General features: G+C 45.2%; 1 long non-coding RNA gene and 1 pseudogene across 1 annotated transcript in view; both read left to right on the top strand.

Moving 5' to 3' along the window:
* Nucleotides 1-1,274: 1,274 nt before the first annotated feature.
* On the top strand, nt 1,275-7,107 carry LOC110293374 (annotated as a pseudogene).
* Nucleotides 7,108-7,575: 468 nt separating this feature from the next.
* LOC110293487 overlaps nt 7,576-15,775 on the top strand; it is a 9,927-nt gene continuing 1,727 nt past the window's right edge. Inside the window, exon 1 of the long non-coding RNA XR_002377801.2 lies at nt 7,576-7,967. This is a non-coding gene — a long non-coding RNA (uncharacterized LOC110293487). The remainder of the gene's footprint in view (nt 7,968-15,775) is intronic.

Genomic DNA, 15,775 nt, shown 5'->3' with positions numbered 1-15,775 from the left:
CTTGACTGGCTGCAGCAGATGGGAAGACGCCATTGTACATATTGGGCAGGACTTGTGACTGGTCCCCATCCAACCGGAATAGAGTCCTCTCTAGGTGGGGACTAAGTCCCAGTGCAGAACCTTCCCTGCAAGTCATAAGCCACTTGGTTCCATCTCTTCTCTCTACCAACTGTGCTGCCTTCCTGCCTTCCTGTAGTTGGAATAAATACATGGATGGAGTCAAAGGGCTGGGGTAGCAAGGCATTGATCCTCACCCCAATAAGATCTCCGAGTTTCTAACTTTTAGAAAAGTGAAATAAATAAGAAAATACCAGCCAAGCCCAATGGATCTTGTCTCTAGTCCCATGAAGTGGGAAGAGAGAGAGAGGAGAGTTCAAAGTCAACTTTGGGTACAAATTTGAGCTCAGTGGTCTCAATTAGGTATGACTGGCAGCATATCCAAGTTCAGTTCTCATGTCTGGCTGCAAGACTCCAGCTCCAGAGGCTCTGATACCTCTGACCTCCAAGGGCACTTACACTCTCACACACATGTGTACACACTCACAAAATTTGAAAAAAAAAATCTTTAAAAGGGTGAGTATAATCAAAATAGGTTGTATGAATGAAAATGAAACGAGACCCATCGTTCATAATTAATATGTAATAATACAACAATTTTTAAACTAGAAAATATCAAAGTAAATTGTACGTACTCATTATAAGACACAGTTTGTCAGACTTTGGTTTCAGTTGTGATGAGGTATTCCCTGGATCAAAAATGAAACAATAAAAGCCAATTGTGCAATGATGTTACAATGACCATGACTGGGGAACACACTGTTCACAGAGAGCAGACTGGGGATGTGGCTCAGGAGTAGATGAGTCTCTATTATGCTGAAAGTTCTGGGCTTGAGTCCCCAGCATAAAGCCTTGGGGGCAAGGAAGGAGAGGGGAGGGAGAGGGGGAGGGGGGGGAGAGATCAGAGCATGCTTGGAAACTTCCATCTCCATTGTCCCTTGGCATTTGAAGAAGCAAGGCGAATGCCAGGCCCTGTAGGGAGGGACTATCACTATCGATGCCAGGAAGAACTTGAAATTTGCCTGTAAATTAAATTGCCACGCTAGTGCCATACATTTTCCAAACCACCTTCCCAGACTAGATTCCACTCGAGCTTCTTGCGCATTGCAGCATGAAAAGAGAAGAAGTAGCCTCAGTGGCAGGTTTCAGAGGCGCCTTGTCCAAGTTTTAATGACAAGAAAACAATAAAACCGGGATATCTTTTTTTTTTAATTGTTATGCTCTTTGCCTCATCTACTGTGAGAACGAAGACCTTTCTCAGCACTCAGACTGCCAACATTCCAGAAAATTCCGCATCACTCCGAAGGGGTGCACAGTATTGTGAAGGGCCCCTGGGGAACTCTGCGGAGGGACTTCAATCACATCAATGTAGAGCCGAGTCTCCTTGGAAAGACAAAGAAGAGGCTCCGGATTGACAAATGGTGGGGTAACAGAAAGGAACTGGCCACGGTCAGAACCATCTGCAGTTACGTTCAGAACAAGATCAAGGAGGTTACACTGGGCTTCTGGTAAGATGAGGGCTGTGGCACCAGGCGGTGGTGGCCCACGCCTTTAATCCCAGCACTTGGGAGGCAGAGACAGGCGAATTTCAGAGTTCGAGGCCAGTCCGGTCTACAAAGTGAGTTCCAGGATAGCCAGGACTATACAGAGAAACCCTGTCTCGAAAAACCAAAAAAAAAAAAAAAGATGAGGTTTGTGTATGCTCCCTTCCCCATCAACAGTGTTGTTCAGGAAAATGGGTCTTTAGTTGAAATCTGAAATTTCTTGGGTGGAAAATCCATCTGCAGGGTTCGGATGAGGACAGGTGCTGCTTGTTCTGTGTCTCAAGCCCAGAAGGGTGAGTTAATCCTTGAAGGAAATGATGCTGAACTTGTTTCAAATTCAGCTGCTCTGATTCAGCAAGCCACAACAGTTAAAAACAAGGATCTCAGGAAGTTTTTGGATGACATCTATGTGTCTGGGAAGGGAAGGGAAGGGAACGGTGCAGCAGGTTGGCAGGTAAGACCTAAGGTACCCAGCTCAGAAATGAGATCCTGGTTACCAGTGCAATGGGGGCTCTTTGGGGACAATAAAAGACTTACATATTGAAGGAAATTATTGTTATTTTTATTATTTGTAATTTTGTGTATCAGTGTTATGTCAGCATGTGTGCAGTGCCTATGGAGGCCAAAAGAGGGAGTCAGACCCCCTAGGCCTGGAGTTAATGATAGCTGTCATGATCTCTATAGCCCCAGGGTTGCCTTTTTGGAGTCTCTTCATCATAGTAGGTTTGGGGAGAATCGGGGTTCAGAGGACAAGAACTGAAGAGACCAGAACACATCTTCAATAGCCCAGCCTTGGGTGCTGAAAGTAACTTACATGGTTCGTGATGCTGCCCACCTGAGATGGCATTCTAGTGCTATAATAAACATCAGACCCAAAAGCAACTTGGTAGATAACAGGGTATCTTTTATCTTACATTCTGTCTGGAGGGGAACCTAAGGCAGGAACTGAAGCAGAGGCCATGGAGGAGTGCTGCGTTCTGGCTTGTTCCTCAGGGACGGCTCGCTTTGCTTTCTTGTACAGGTCAGGGCCACTTCCCCAGGATGGCTCACACCGCTCACAGTGGTCTTGGCCCTCCCACATCAACTATTAATACAGAAACTGGCCCACAGGTTTGCCTATCTGGGGAGTCTTCTCAATTGAGGTTCCCTTTTCTCAGCTGATCAGTGTTTGTGTCATGTTGAAGACAACAAAAACAAACAAACAAACAAAGCAAAACCAAACACAGCGCCGACAAAAACTTAACACAATCCCTATATAAGCAAGATATAGGCTAGTATGATTTAAGATATAGAGATTAAACTACCTTCTCAAGGGTAATTTCTGTCTTAAGGAATAAAAGCCGTAGGGAGAAAAAAACCCACAAATATAGATACATAAAGTTTTTCTTGCTTGAAACCTGTGCCACTCACACACTTCAATTTAGACTCACTCACTTCCTCAGCTAGGGTCTCATGTAACCCTGTAAACTGGTCTCAAGCTCATTTTGTAAGAGAGACTAACCTTCAACTCCTGAGTCTCTTGCTCCAGTGCTCCACCCCCACCCCCAAATACTGGAACTACAGGTGTGGGCTACCACCAGCCAATCACATACTTCTTGAGGAAGTTGAACCAATATGTGTATTATTAACTTGCTAGATTTCCCAATAGACGAAGCCTAGTGTCTTATCCATTACTGAATTCCTCATGGTGGATAATGAATAAACACTTGTTTAATAAAGTACAACTGGGGCGTGAGTACTTCCAGAGCAAAGTCCTTATCTTCATCGTGCATGTTTCTTAGCACCTGACTCAGGGCTGGGAACAAGTTCCTTAGAAAATGATTCTTGATTAAAGTGTTTTAATTAATTAACAACTAGAAGGGCTTCCTATTAACTCCGTTTCTCCAAGAGCTCGTCAAAGATACAACTGGGATGCTTCTCACAGGGTGAAAGGAACCTGCTGAGAAACTGCTTTTTTTTTAACCACAGAAGCACGCCAATTCGACTGAGTTTCTTCGTTGGTGTGAGAAGGCAGCTTTTCACTCTTCAGAGAGGGAAACTCTTGGCCTATGTTCTGACTGGGCTTTGCTACAGTGTGGATGGTGATGGATGGTGATAGTTCTAAGCTCTTAATCACATCTTAGGTCGATACCACAAAGCAGCAGGCAGTGCTCTGCTGTTCCTTTTGTCCGGCCCACCTGTTTGTCTGGCCGTTTATACATCTTTTCAAGGTTACAATTTGAAGGTCTTGAGTTCGGAACCTATTCTGGATTATTTTATGTCACAGAACCTTTCACTAATAGGAACGGGATTGAATTTCCTTGGTTCGCTTCATTTTCTACTGCAATATAGCCCCGGGTAGCCTGGAACTTGAGCTCCTCCTGCCTCTGCCTTTCCAAGTGCTGGGATTATAGCAGGAGCTACTCCCGGGACAGCCACTCTCCAGTGAACATGTTGTTCCAAATATCACGCTTAGTGTTTTCTATGTCTTTTCACTAAACTTTAATCCTAAGGTGTTATGCTCATCATATGGGTAAAGAAGTGAAAAGCAGCCGGGCGTGGTGGCGCACGCCTTTAATCCCAGCGCTTGGGAGGCAGAGGCNGGCNGATTTCTGAGTTCAAGGTCAGCCTGGTCTACAAAGTGAGTTCCAGGACAGCCAGGGCTATACAGAGAAACCCTGTCTCGAAAAACCAAAAAAAAAAAAAAAAAAAAAAAAAAAAAAAAAAAAAAAAAAAAAAAAAAAGAAAGAAAGAAAGAAAGAAAAAGAAAAAGAAAAAGAAAGAAAAGAAAGAAAGAAAGAGAAAGAAATGAAAAGCACAACTGAGAAGTAGTTTGCTTAAGTAGACACTGTTAGGATCATCAGAACTAAGCTCAGCACTGACTTGTGGTGCTTTGAAAGAGAAATGTCCTCCATGCTCTCAGACATTTGACCGCCTGATCTCCTGCTGGTGGTGCTGTTTGGGGAGGTTCTGGTAGGGCAGCCATGCTGAAGGAAGTATGTCACTGGAGGCAAGCTCTGAGATTAGAAGCCACCTACCTCATCCGGTTTGCTCTCTCTGCTTGGAGCTTGCTGTCAAGGATGTGAGCTGTCAGCTTCCTGCATCTGCTGCCATATCTGCTTATTGCTATGCCTCCCCACCAGGTTGCAGTCATGTCTCTCTGGACCCGCAACCCCCCCTTCCTTCTATAGGTTGCCTTGGGGATGGTATTTTATTACAGCAACATAAAAGTAACTAACACACGACAGCAAAAACCATGCCCTCACTAGGACATGGGTTTTATTTATAGGGATTATCATTTTTTAAGATATGTATTTCTCAGGTATAAATTTGACAACTAGCGGAAGATTATTGGGACTCCTGAATGCATTTAATCAGCAGCTATGTAGTAATCTTGAAGACCAAAATTTGACCTTCAAAACGATGTGTGAGTGCTCATGTATTGATGGCAAGAGACGTGGGTGTTTTTCCTATAATTACACTCTTGGAGTTCTCATCAATTTCTTTTTCTCTTCAGCTTTACAGTTAAAGGAACAGATGATTTAGTTACATAATTAGGCTTCTTCCCACCTCAATGAAAGCTTATGGTGTTATAGCTAAGTTATGACCATTCTTGTGGTTATCGAGAGTAGCACATGGGGCCTCTAGCTATTATCTGTCCTATTCATAGATACAGATATACGCAGCTATGCAACAGAATCTCCCAGGTCCATATATATATATATATATATGATCTTGACTTTAACAATACATAATGCTCCTTGGAGCTTTAAATAGAATTGGATGAACCATTTATTTTCCAATCGTTTGAATTGTAAATATGGACATGCATCTTTTCAACAGCCCTTTTTGGCCTGCTACTAGCACTGGGAGCTAATTCATAGGATCCCAGACCTAGAGGTTCTGAGTTAGGGTGCAGATCAGGGACATTGTTTCCCTAGCATACATTAGGCCCTGGGTTCAGTTCCTACTCCCCTCTAAGGAAAACATAGAACCTATGATTTGATTCCTAACTCAACAAGATTAACTTGCAGTTCAGACTTCAAGCATTTGTAGTCTAGTCCATGAAAGCAAAAGAGCAGGAGTCGGCATAACTAATTTATTTATTTGAATTTGAGAGAATTCAAAGAAGAGGAGCCAAATACAGAAAGAAAGAAAAAAGATGGGGGAAAGCAGTTAGTTTAAAAAGTTGAGAGAACAAAGTATGTTTTGCTTGGATGTGCAACCAAAGAAGCCTGCCAAGAATGGTCAGCAAAAGGTGTAAGAGCCATGAAACGACTTCTGTCCAACCTCTACCGGAAACACGCAAGGAATTTCCTAGGCTGGTCAGGATTGGATTGTGGGAAAGGTCTCCTTCAAGCCTCCCTTGGCTTTTATGGCAAGAAAACAGTGTTGACTACAGAGAGCTGTGGTTCTCAAAGCTTGTCCCCACTAGCGGAAAAGACAGTCATTGTCCCGAATCCCGACGTTGAAAGGCACCATGAAATAAATATTACGAAGACACAATGGCTCATGGAGGAGAGCTTTCAACTCTGCGAACAGGACAGAAACACTTCACAGCACACATGTTGCCTTGTTCAATGACAAGGATGCTCCCCAGAAGAGGAAAAGAAGCTGAGTTCACACACATATTTGAGTCAACACTCAAAATAGGTGCCGGAAGGAGGTCATGAACCCCCGCAGCAGTCCTGTGGGGTTAGCAGTTCTGAGTTATCCATCTTTAAGTTCTAGGCACAGGAATGTTACAAAACGGAACTACAGCTGCACAGTGCTAGGCTCTGTTTTACCCCCTCAGATGTCTCTCGGTCCAAACAAACTGGGGTCTAACACGGTATTTGGCCTAGAGCTACGCTGTGTCTCTCACCTGTAAGTGGTAGCGCCTTAGTCAACGCTAAGGTCCACTTCTCCTTTCAATCATAAGAGAGGCACGCAGAAGAGAAACAAAAGTGAAAGCTCTTGAAGGAACACACACTAGTAACGAAAGCACCAAACTCTGTCACTGAGACCTGGCAGATTTCCAGACTTTTATCCTTTCAGCAACCGTGAACTCTGGGCACCTATCACGTCCTGTGAATGTGAATTAACACGGTAGAACACGAATCGGCCCAAAGCTCTGCAGCAGTCTTCTCAACCCTTCCTAGCACTGAACCTTTTATTTAAATTTCTACCTCAATAAATCCAGCCACGATGCACGCCCTCGCCCGAACAAAACAAAACAAAACAAAACAAACAAAAAAGCCCGCAACGCCACAAACCATCCCTAAGCTGTGCGTCCAGCTTTAGGAAAAGAGAAAAGGAAGCAGAAAGAAAATCTGAACTGGTCTGATTCCGCCTGCCCTCGCCATGTGGTGGTCCTAAGGACCAGCCTCGGCGCGAACTGTTTTACAACTTAGAAAATGCAGCGGTCTTTCGATTCTGTCAATTGAATGGACCACTGGGCCACTGGAGCCAGGCGAGGGCAGGCAGCCGTGTACCCAGCAGAAGGATGGAGCACAAGGCCCGCACAACCAGGATCCGCGGACCCTGATGATGGGAGGATGCTCGGAGCACCCCAGCCTCCGGCTCCCCGGCACGGAGAGACGGGCGCGCACGCGCGCACACGCACCACGTCCTTCGCCTGGAGTTGTGTCTCGTCTCCCTTTTGTTTTTCTCCCTTCCCGGTCATGAGACCCGGAAGTTTTTTTTTTTTTTCTTCAATCCTGTCTCTCTCCCTTTTCCACCCCCCCTCCCCAATCTATCACATGGCAAAGCTAGAATAAAAACAGAAAAATGGCGACGGTCACGTTGTGGCGAGCCTTGCTGCGTCATTAGATAATCCTCATGCAAATAGCGGGATGAACAAAGAAAGGGGGGCTCGGGACCCCCGAGGGCGCAGGTGGGTGCGGGGTGCGCGCGGCCGCGGGGGCGGCGTCCGTGTGCGCGCTCCGGGTGCTGCGCTCTCGGCCCCGGGCTGGCGGCGCGCCCTGGCCGGCCCGCGGGGCGCAGAGAGCGGCTGTGCGGCGCGCGCACGGCGCTCGCACTCGGGCCGGCCCGGTACCCCGGAGCCCGGAGGCGGGGGCGGGGGCGGAGGCTGCTGCTGGACGCCTTTGGGCGCTCGGCGCCAGCTCCGGTAGGCGGCGGACCGCGCGGGGCCGGGCCCGGAGCTGTGGCGCACTCGCTTTTCCCCCCCACCCCCGCCCGGTGGCTGGGCGCTGGCGCGGTTCCCTCGCCGTCCCGCGGCCGCTGGAAATAGAGCCGGGATGTTGTTTACATGACGGATCCGGCGGGAGGAGTCTGCGAGGAGGAGGCGGAGAGAGGAAGAGCGGAGTCCCCGCGGCGGCGGCGGTGGCGGGCCGGGGTGCGGGCGAGCGCCGCGCGGTCCCCGAAGCCTGGACACGGGAGCCTAGGGTAGGCAGGCGGGGGCGCGGGCTGCGGGAAGGCTGTCAGAGTGGGCTTTGCGGTTCCTAGCCTGTCACGCAGACTCTTGGGGGGCAGGGGGATGGAGAATGGAGAGAGGTTGGGAGAACCTCTGTTTCCCCTCACGTTTGGGAACGCCCCCCCTCTCATCCCCACTCTTTCCCGCTTCTCCCTGGACTCACCTGTTTATTTCCACCGCTCAGGGCTCTGGGTTTTTGTTTGTTTGCTTGTTTGTTTTAAACGTGCGCCAGAGGGGCTGGGCTTATTATTATTATTATTATTAGCGAGATTATTGGGAAGGCGAGAGGGTGTTGCTGTAATCGATCCTAGTCCAGGTCGGTTTTCAGGAGGGGGAGGGGACTTGGCGAAGACCCGGGCTCCTGGCCGCAGCTGACCCCGGGGCTCCTCCCCGCCTTCCCGGTGAGGAATCCTTTCCCTTGCCCCGCGAAGCCAGCTGCCACCTTCCCGGAGAAAGACCACACCTATGCTTCTTCCCGCTTTGGAGGCGAGGTGAGCTAAGAAACCAGACAGTGCCCTGCCCACCAGAGCTTGGCCAGACCTCGACACCCCAGAATTGGTCAAAGGCTCTTCTTTTCACCTGCTGATAGCGTTGGCACGTCAGCCCTCTCTCTCTAGTCCCCAGAAGTTGCAATTCACACTTTACGTTAGAATTTGTCTCTTTCTTCACCCTTCTTCCCACCGGCAATGAACTGTTGAGTTTAAGTTGAGAAAGAGAGGTGTCTCCCGCCCTGCCCCTAGTGAGGGTTTTTTTTTTTTTTTTTAAATTCCACAGTAGGTCTTCCACTCAGACCTGCACTTCTCTAGTCTCCTCTATCTCCCACTAAACTTAGCCCAGAGCCAGGCCTAAGCTTTTATTCCCTGTGGGCCGCACCCTGGCCCCTTGCCTTTCTACCGAGCCAAATGCCTCTCAAAGCACAAGGCACACCCAGCCCCAAGTCTCTTCCAGGAGGGAGGGAAGAAGAAGGGATTGGGGGGGGGGGTGTCCTCAAGTTCCGGTTTCCAAAACCCCCGTAGCATTCCCCTCTCGGAGCCTCCTGAATTCTTCCTAACAGCTGTTTTCTGCAGTGCCTTTTGCTCCTCTGGCCTTATAGATGTTTGGAGGGAGTGGATGGGGATAGCCACCCCCACCCCTTTCCTAGAACTAGGCAATTTTTTTCTCCTCTGTCTTTTCATTTATTATATTTCGAATATAAAATATGCAAGTGTGATTGCCTGTTATTAGAGTTGATTTTCTTCCTGGCTGGTGACTAACTGGGACTCCAGAGGGAAGGAGAGGTGAGGGATGGTGAGAGGGGAATCGTTCACCACCTATGTGTCCTGGGAATTGCCAGAAGAGACCCTTCTGAAAAAAGGCACTTCTCCCTTCCATGACATCACCACTAAGCCCTTCCAACTTTAGCTTCAGAACAGGAAGAAGGCTCAAAATAGAACTAACTACCTTAGGAATCCAGTTCCTTCACGAGATCAACTTTGAAATCAGCGGCTGGGGGAACAAAGTGAGCTGTGACCTGGCGTGAAAGGGAAGAGAAAGCTGTAGTGTTAGTAAATGCTTTTCTCGAGGTAGTCTGGAATACTGAGGCTCATGAATGATACTGAGGTGTGGTGTTTGTTTATTATTCATATATGTTGGCATGTAAACAGTAGCAGGTCTTTGTATGTATAAAGTGGGACTCGTGGGTTATGATCTGCAATCCTGGTAGATCAGCCTGGTAGACAGAAGCTAGGAAGGGGTACTTGAGGAAGAGAGAGTCTTAGGATGCAGTGGCAGCTGCTCTCTGTAAGTTGAGAGGCTTAGTGTAAACAATAATTGTAACTTTCACAGGGTGACTAATGTCCTAGACAAAGAAGCCCCAGTGTCAAGGTTTCTCCCCTTTTCCTTGGAAATTAACCCTGGTTGTTCTCTGTGTGGCTCTCTCTGGATCGATTGCTCTCTCTCTCTCTCTCTCTCTCTCTCTCTCTCTCTCTCTCTCTCTCTCTCTCCATAGACCAGGCTAGCCTGGAATTCAGAGATCACCTGTCTCTAGGATTAAAGGTGTGTGCCACTACGCTTGGCTGGCTATGCCCCTGATTTGAGATAACACCTTTCTCCTTACCGAGCCGACTTTCCAGAAACAGCTGCTTTGCAATGTATTGTAGAAAAAGAACATACTGGAACAGTTGGTGTATACAGCAGCAAAACTTGCTGCTCAGTGGGTTAAGGGCTTGTATCCCGATTCAGGTTTAAAAGAATCCAAGTGACTGACAGAATAGTCTGTACCAGCTACTACTGTAGCCCCCAGCAACCCTAGGCTCCAGCCATCTAAACTAGAGAGGCTGATGAGATTAAGTTTGAAACTTATTTAACTTTTAGAATCCATAAATGACTCAGGTATTGTAAACTTAACTGTTTGGGAAACAAACATTAGCGTATATATCTATCTATATCTATATCTATCTATCTATATATAGTGGAATCTAAATACAGATTAAATATCTCTTGAAAATTCAGAACTGGAATCAAGGTATGTTTTAAGTATAAATACAGTGGATTTTTGAAGGCAGTATAGAAAAGAAATACAGGTTTATAATATGTCCCTTACTAATTTTAGTTTAGTGGGGTAAAGGTTTTGTTTTCCTTTTGGATTTTCAAGACAGGGTTTCTCTGTGTTGCCCTAGCTGTCCTGGAACTCACTTTTTAGATCAGTTTGGCCTTGAATCCTATAGATCTTCTTCCCTCAGCTTTCTGAGTGCTGGGACTAAAGGTGCGCACCACTAAGCCCAGCTAATTTCAGTTTTTAAAAATGTGTCTACAGCCAGGCAGTGGTGGTGCACACCTTTGATCCCAGCACTTGGGAGGCAGAGGCAGGTGGATTTCTGAGTTCGAGGCCAGCCTGGTCTAAAGACTGAGGGACCCAAGCACATGGAACTATTCCTCTGTCCTAGCACTCCTAATGTCTGCTTTTCAGAAGGTTAAAACCAAACTAACAAAATGTAAAAAATTTTAAGGGGGTAGCAGTGGCTTGTGGGAAATTTGGGAAAACTAAGGTACCTCCCAACAGCTGCTTGTTTAAAAGTCTCCTGGCAGTAACAATGTATCTGAAAACACTAGGTGACGTGGCAGCAGTTGTGACACATGGTGACAATGTTGCCAGTCTTCTATTACCTTCATTTACTTTGTATTTTCTTTTAATTTCATCTCCTTTAGAGCTCAGGATTGCCAACTCCTGACCCTCCCAAAACTATAACACAGCAGCAATAAGGAATGCTGCTTTAGAGAGGGGGGGTTGTTTTGTCTAAAGAAATTCAGTAATGGCACTAGGAAGGCATTTGTTTGTTTCTTGAGACAGGGTCTCATTATGTAACCCTGCCTGGCCTGAAATTCACTACATAAACCAGGCTGGCATCAAACTCAGAAATCAACCTGCCTCTGCCTCCTGTGTGTACTACTATCCTTATTTTATAAATGACAAACTGTCCAATATACTGCAAAGAAAGAAATCAAATAGACAATCTTACTGATAACCAGAGAAATGAAGAGCCAGTGTTTGCTGAACTTTTGGGCATGGCTGAGACGTGCTGAGAAGGGACATGAAAAGAACATTGTGTGACTTTAGAGAGAGTTGACTGGTTATTACCTCCACACAGTGCCAGGCTGTGCAGTTGTCCCCACTCAGTGAGTGACATGTCACTGTGGCATGCCTTGCCAGTAGAAACATGTTCATTTCACATGGATAAGGCTAGGAACGAGAATGGGGGACCCTGCAGAGAAGTGGTGTGTGATTATATTTATGGCCTAGCCAAAGGGTGTAAATTGGAGATCAGCATTAAATCTTTGGTATTATCCCCTTTAACTGTGCATTAGGGATTTTCAAAACCTAAGACTCAATATTTAAATGGCAGTGCGGCAGTAAATAGGACACTGTAGCCTAACAGAAAAACCATCAGAAGTTTTAGGGATGGCTAGTGGTGGTGATCAGTCTGAAGTTAACTTTTTGTTATGTAGCCCAGGCCACCCTTAAACACCAGATCTTCCCGCAGTAACCTCCTAGTGCTGGGATCATGGCCAGCTACAATTAATATTTTTTTCCTGTTTGTAATGAGTAACTTTGTAAGAAGTTGTTTTTATTGTTATTTTGGGTAAGTCTTCCAAAGATTCTTTTTAAGCTTTATTTTTATTTTGATGTGAATAGGGTGTTGTGCCTGCATGCTTATCAGTGTACCATGCTAGAAAAGGGCATCAGATCCCCTGGAACTACAGACCATTGTGAGCTGCCTGGTGGGTGCTGGGAATTGAACCCAGGTCCTCTGGAGCAGCAAGTGCCTCCTAACTACTTAGCCATCTTTCCAAATCCCTGACTATATATATATATATATATATATATATATATAGTTATAACTATATATATATTTTTTAAGATGGGCTCTTGCTCTGTAGCATAGGCTGGCCTCAAACTTAATGCGTAGCCCAAACAGGCTTCAAACAAAGCAGTTCTTTTTCTTATCCTCCCAAGGGCAGGGATTACCAGTGTGTGCCAGTGCACACGGCCTCAACTGGGGTGGTTTTGATTACTGTAAAAGCATATTCTATAGAGGTAAGCATGGAGTGGAAATTACTTGTGAGTAAACTATAAAGTCAAAATTCTGGGTATAAAATGCAATCCAGAGCAGAGTTAGAAAGTAAAGTAACTTGAGTAGCCAGGCTAACTACATTTACACCGAGCTACATGGATTAAAAGGGAAGGCTTTTAAAAGAGAGCATATGGAACAATCTGATTTCTGTCTCTTGGACATTTTTGGATGAAAATCATGAGCTTGAGGAACAAAGCCTGTTTTTCATTGTTTTTACTCAATTAAATTTGTGTGTGTGTGTATGTGTGTGTGTGTGTGTGTGTGAGCCATGGCACTTGTGTAGAAGTTGTGGAAGTCTGTCCTCTCTTTCATCATGTAGGTCTCCAGGGATGGAACTCGGGGCATCAGCCTTTGGAAGAAGCAGTTTTTACCCACGGAGCCATCTCTCCAGCCCTCTGCCTGTGGGACTTTGTACATGTCTTCTCTGGAAGGATGTTGGTTTGATCTCATCCACATGGGCCTGCTCCTATACAGCCTGAGCATTTTTGAGGCCAGTGCCCGAAGTGGATGGAACAGTGATGTGCGTCTTGGTGCTGGCTGTGTTTGAATGTCAGGGCTGGCTTTGAACAGAACTTGTTGCCTTGACTTTTAACCGGTCTTTCTCCTCAAGGAAGAGGAAGAACAAAAACAAAAACAAAAAAAACCAATCTGTAACCTTTTCCAAGGTTTTCCACAAGTCTTTGGCACATTTAGTTTCTTAAAGTGTAATATAGCCGAGTTTGCAGCAAGGTGCGCACTGCATGCACTACTGAAGCTCCTGGCCAGGCAAGTGCAGATGTGGAGACCCCTGCTGCCAGGACACTGCCATACTATTTAATATTGTCAGTCAGCTGGATTATGGTTTTCAAGTTAAAGGAGTTGGGGATTTGAATTAGCCAGCAACAGTCTTCAAACAGTTCTGACTTATGGGCAACTTCCCATGCCTCCAGTTATGTAACACATAGGCAGTTTAATGGCTTCAGGTCATATGTTAATTTTTTTAGCTTGCAGTTGGCAGGAGCACAGTGTACCTTCAGTCAGATCATTTGTATTCTGTGTCACTCAGGAGCAAGGTATATGGCACAGCACTGTCTCTGAAGGACTTGGATTTTAAGAAATTTTTCGGAGAAGTAATTATGAAGAAATTGGTTCTTTTTTGTTGTTTTGTTTTTAAACTTTGGGGTTTTTTGTTTTGTTTTGTTTTGTCTTGTTTTTTGTTTGTCTGTTTGCTTGTTTTTAAGACAGGATCTCCCTATATTTAAGGTTGACCTAGAATTCACCCTCTAGCCCAGGCTGACTTGGAACTCAAAGCAGCCATAATGCTTCCCCAGTGCTGGGATTGAATAGGCACGACCCACTATGTCTGGCTGTTTTGCCTTTTGTTGGTGTTGGTGTTCGTTTGGTTTGGTTTTTCAAGACAGGGTTTCTCTGTAGCCGTGGCTGTCCTGGAACTCACTCTGTAGGCCAGGCTGGCCTCAAACTCAGAAATCTGCCTGCTTCTGCCTCTGGAACGCTGGAATTCAAGTGTTTTTCCATAGATGGAGAAGATTCTGTGGTCAGGAGAAATTAAGAATTAGTATTTTTATACTTTTTGGTTGCTCAGATCTCCAAACTTTTTTCTTTGGTAACAATCAAAATAGCTTTGTTTACATAACCTGTGTATGATTTGGGTGAAAACGTGCAACCATTTCCAGGAATCAAGAGTTGTGGGCACCAGCTTGTTCCTTCTTTTAATCTTCACTGCCACCTTGTGTCTCAACTCTGTATTACATCAGTTTGCTAAGCCCTACTTGCCGACGACGCCTTCCTTAACTTTTAGCTATCTTTGCACTTTGGAGAGGTTGTTTTTCATTTCTGCGGAGGTGGATTTTTCATTTGGTTATCGCTTTTCTAAAGATGAAGGTCAGTTCTGTAGTACATAAGAGTTTCCTGCTGAGCTGCATTCATTGTGCTATTCTGGCTTTTGGCTCCTGATCTAAAGAATTGATTCCCCTGTCTGACTTATTTGAGGCAGAGCTGATGTCTGATCTGCATATAGTGAGTCTTGGAAATTGAGCGAATGACTAATTGAAAACACCATTATTTTTCAAATACCTGTCAAGCTCTGCTCATGCTGAAATTGTTCGAGACGTAACTGACATGAGAAAATGGAATGAATCATGGTTTTAATACGTTGGTATGCTTATGTTGACATTCTGATCTTACAGACCTTTTGTAAACACCTCCCAGGGTAGCCTAGAAGGCACAGAGATCCACCTGCCTCAGCCTCCCTAGTGGGAATAAAGGCATGCACCACCATGCCCAGCCCTTTTTGTACCTTTTATTAAAAGCAGGCCTCCTCTCTGAAGTAACTTTAGGGTATGTCTCAAAGGTACAGCTACTAATAATGAAAGTGATATTGTGTTGCCTTTTTTAAAAGAGACATTCCAGCACTGCAGTGGTGGTGCATGCCTTTAGTCCTAGCATTTAGAAGGCAGGGGCAGATAGATCTGTGAGTTTGAGGCCAGCCTGATCTATAGCAAGGTCCAGGACAGCCAGGCCACAGAGAGAAACCCTGTATCCATTATTATTTTAATTATTGCATTAATAATTTATTTTCTATTATACCTAGTATAATAGATAATGTATGGTAATGGTTATGTTGTATATTAATAACTATACACCATATGTTAGTGATTTTATTAATAAATATGTTAGTAATATATTTATTATTATTATTTAAAAGTCATCCCAAAGATTTCTAGCCTCACATGATTTTACCTGTAGAACTGGCATAAACCACAGTGAGAGCATGGCGTGGGTGAGCACCGCCCAGCGGGTCAATAACATGATTTTTCAGAGTCCAGAGCAGCAAGACTGATTTGGGAGGAATTGCTTCTGAAAGTACAAACCACTAGTTTCTGTTTCATGGTCTGGGTTACTAGGAAACCAGATCTCCATACAAAACATTCAGTAATGTTTGTGAGTGTTATCAACTGGATATCCTGGACAGTGATGAGATGAGCAGGGGAGAGAAGGAAGATCCAGTGTCTACAGAAACTAATTTGGACCTGAGTTGCTTAGTTATAAGATCTTGGGCAAATCACAGAATGTCCCAGGGTTACTGCGTTTTTTTTACACTTTTTTTAAAAAGATTTTTGTTTTTTAGTTTTTTGAGACAGGATGTTTATGTATTCCTGGCTGTCCTGTAG

The sequence above is a fragment of the Mus caroli genome, chromosome 4 (assembly GCF_900094665.2).
Source record: "Mus caroli chromosome 4, CAROLI_EIJ_v1.1, whole genome shotgun sequence".
Classification (NCBI taxonomy): domain Eukaryota; kingdom Metazoa; phylum Chordata; class Mammalia; order Rodentia; family Muridae; genus Mus; species Mus caroli.
The sequence above is the reverse complement of the archived record's forward strand: the minus strand, read 5'-3'. Positions and strand labels throughout refer to the sequence as shown.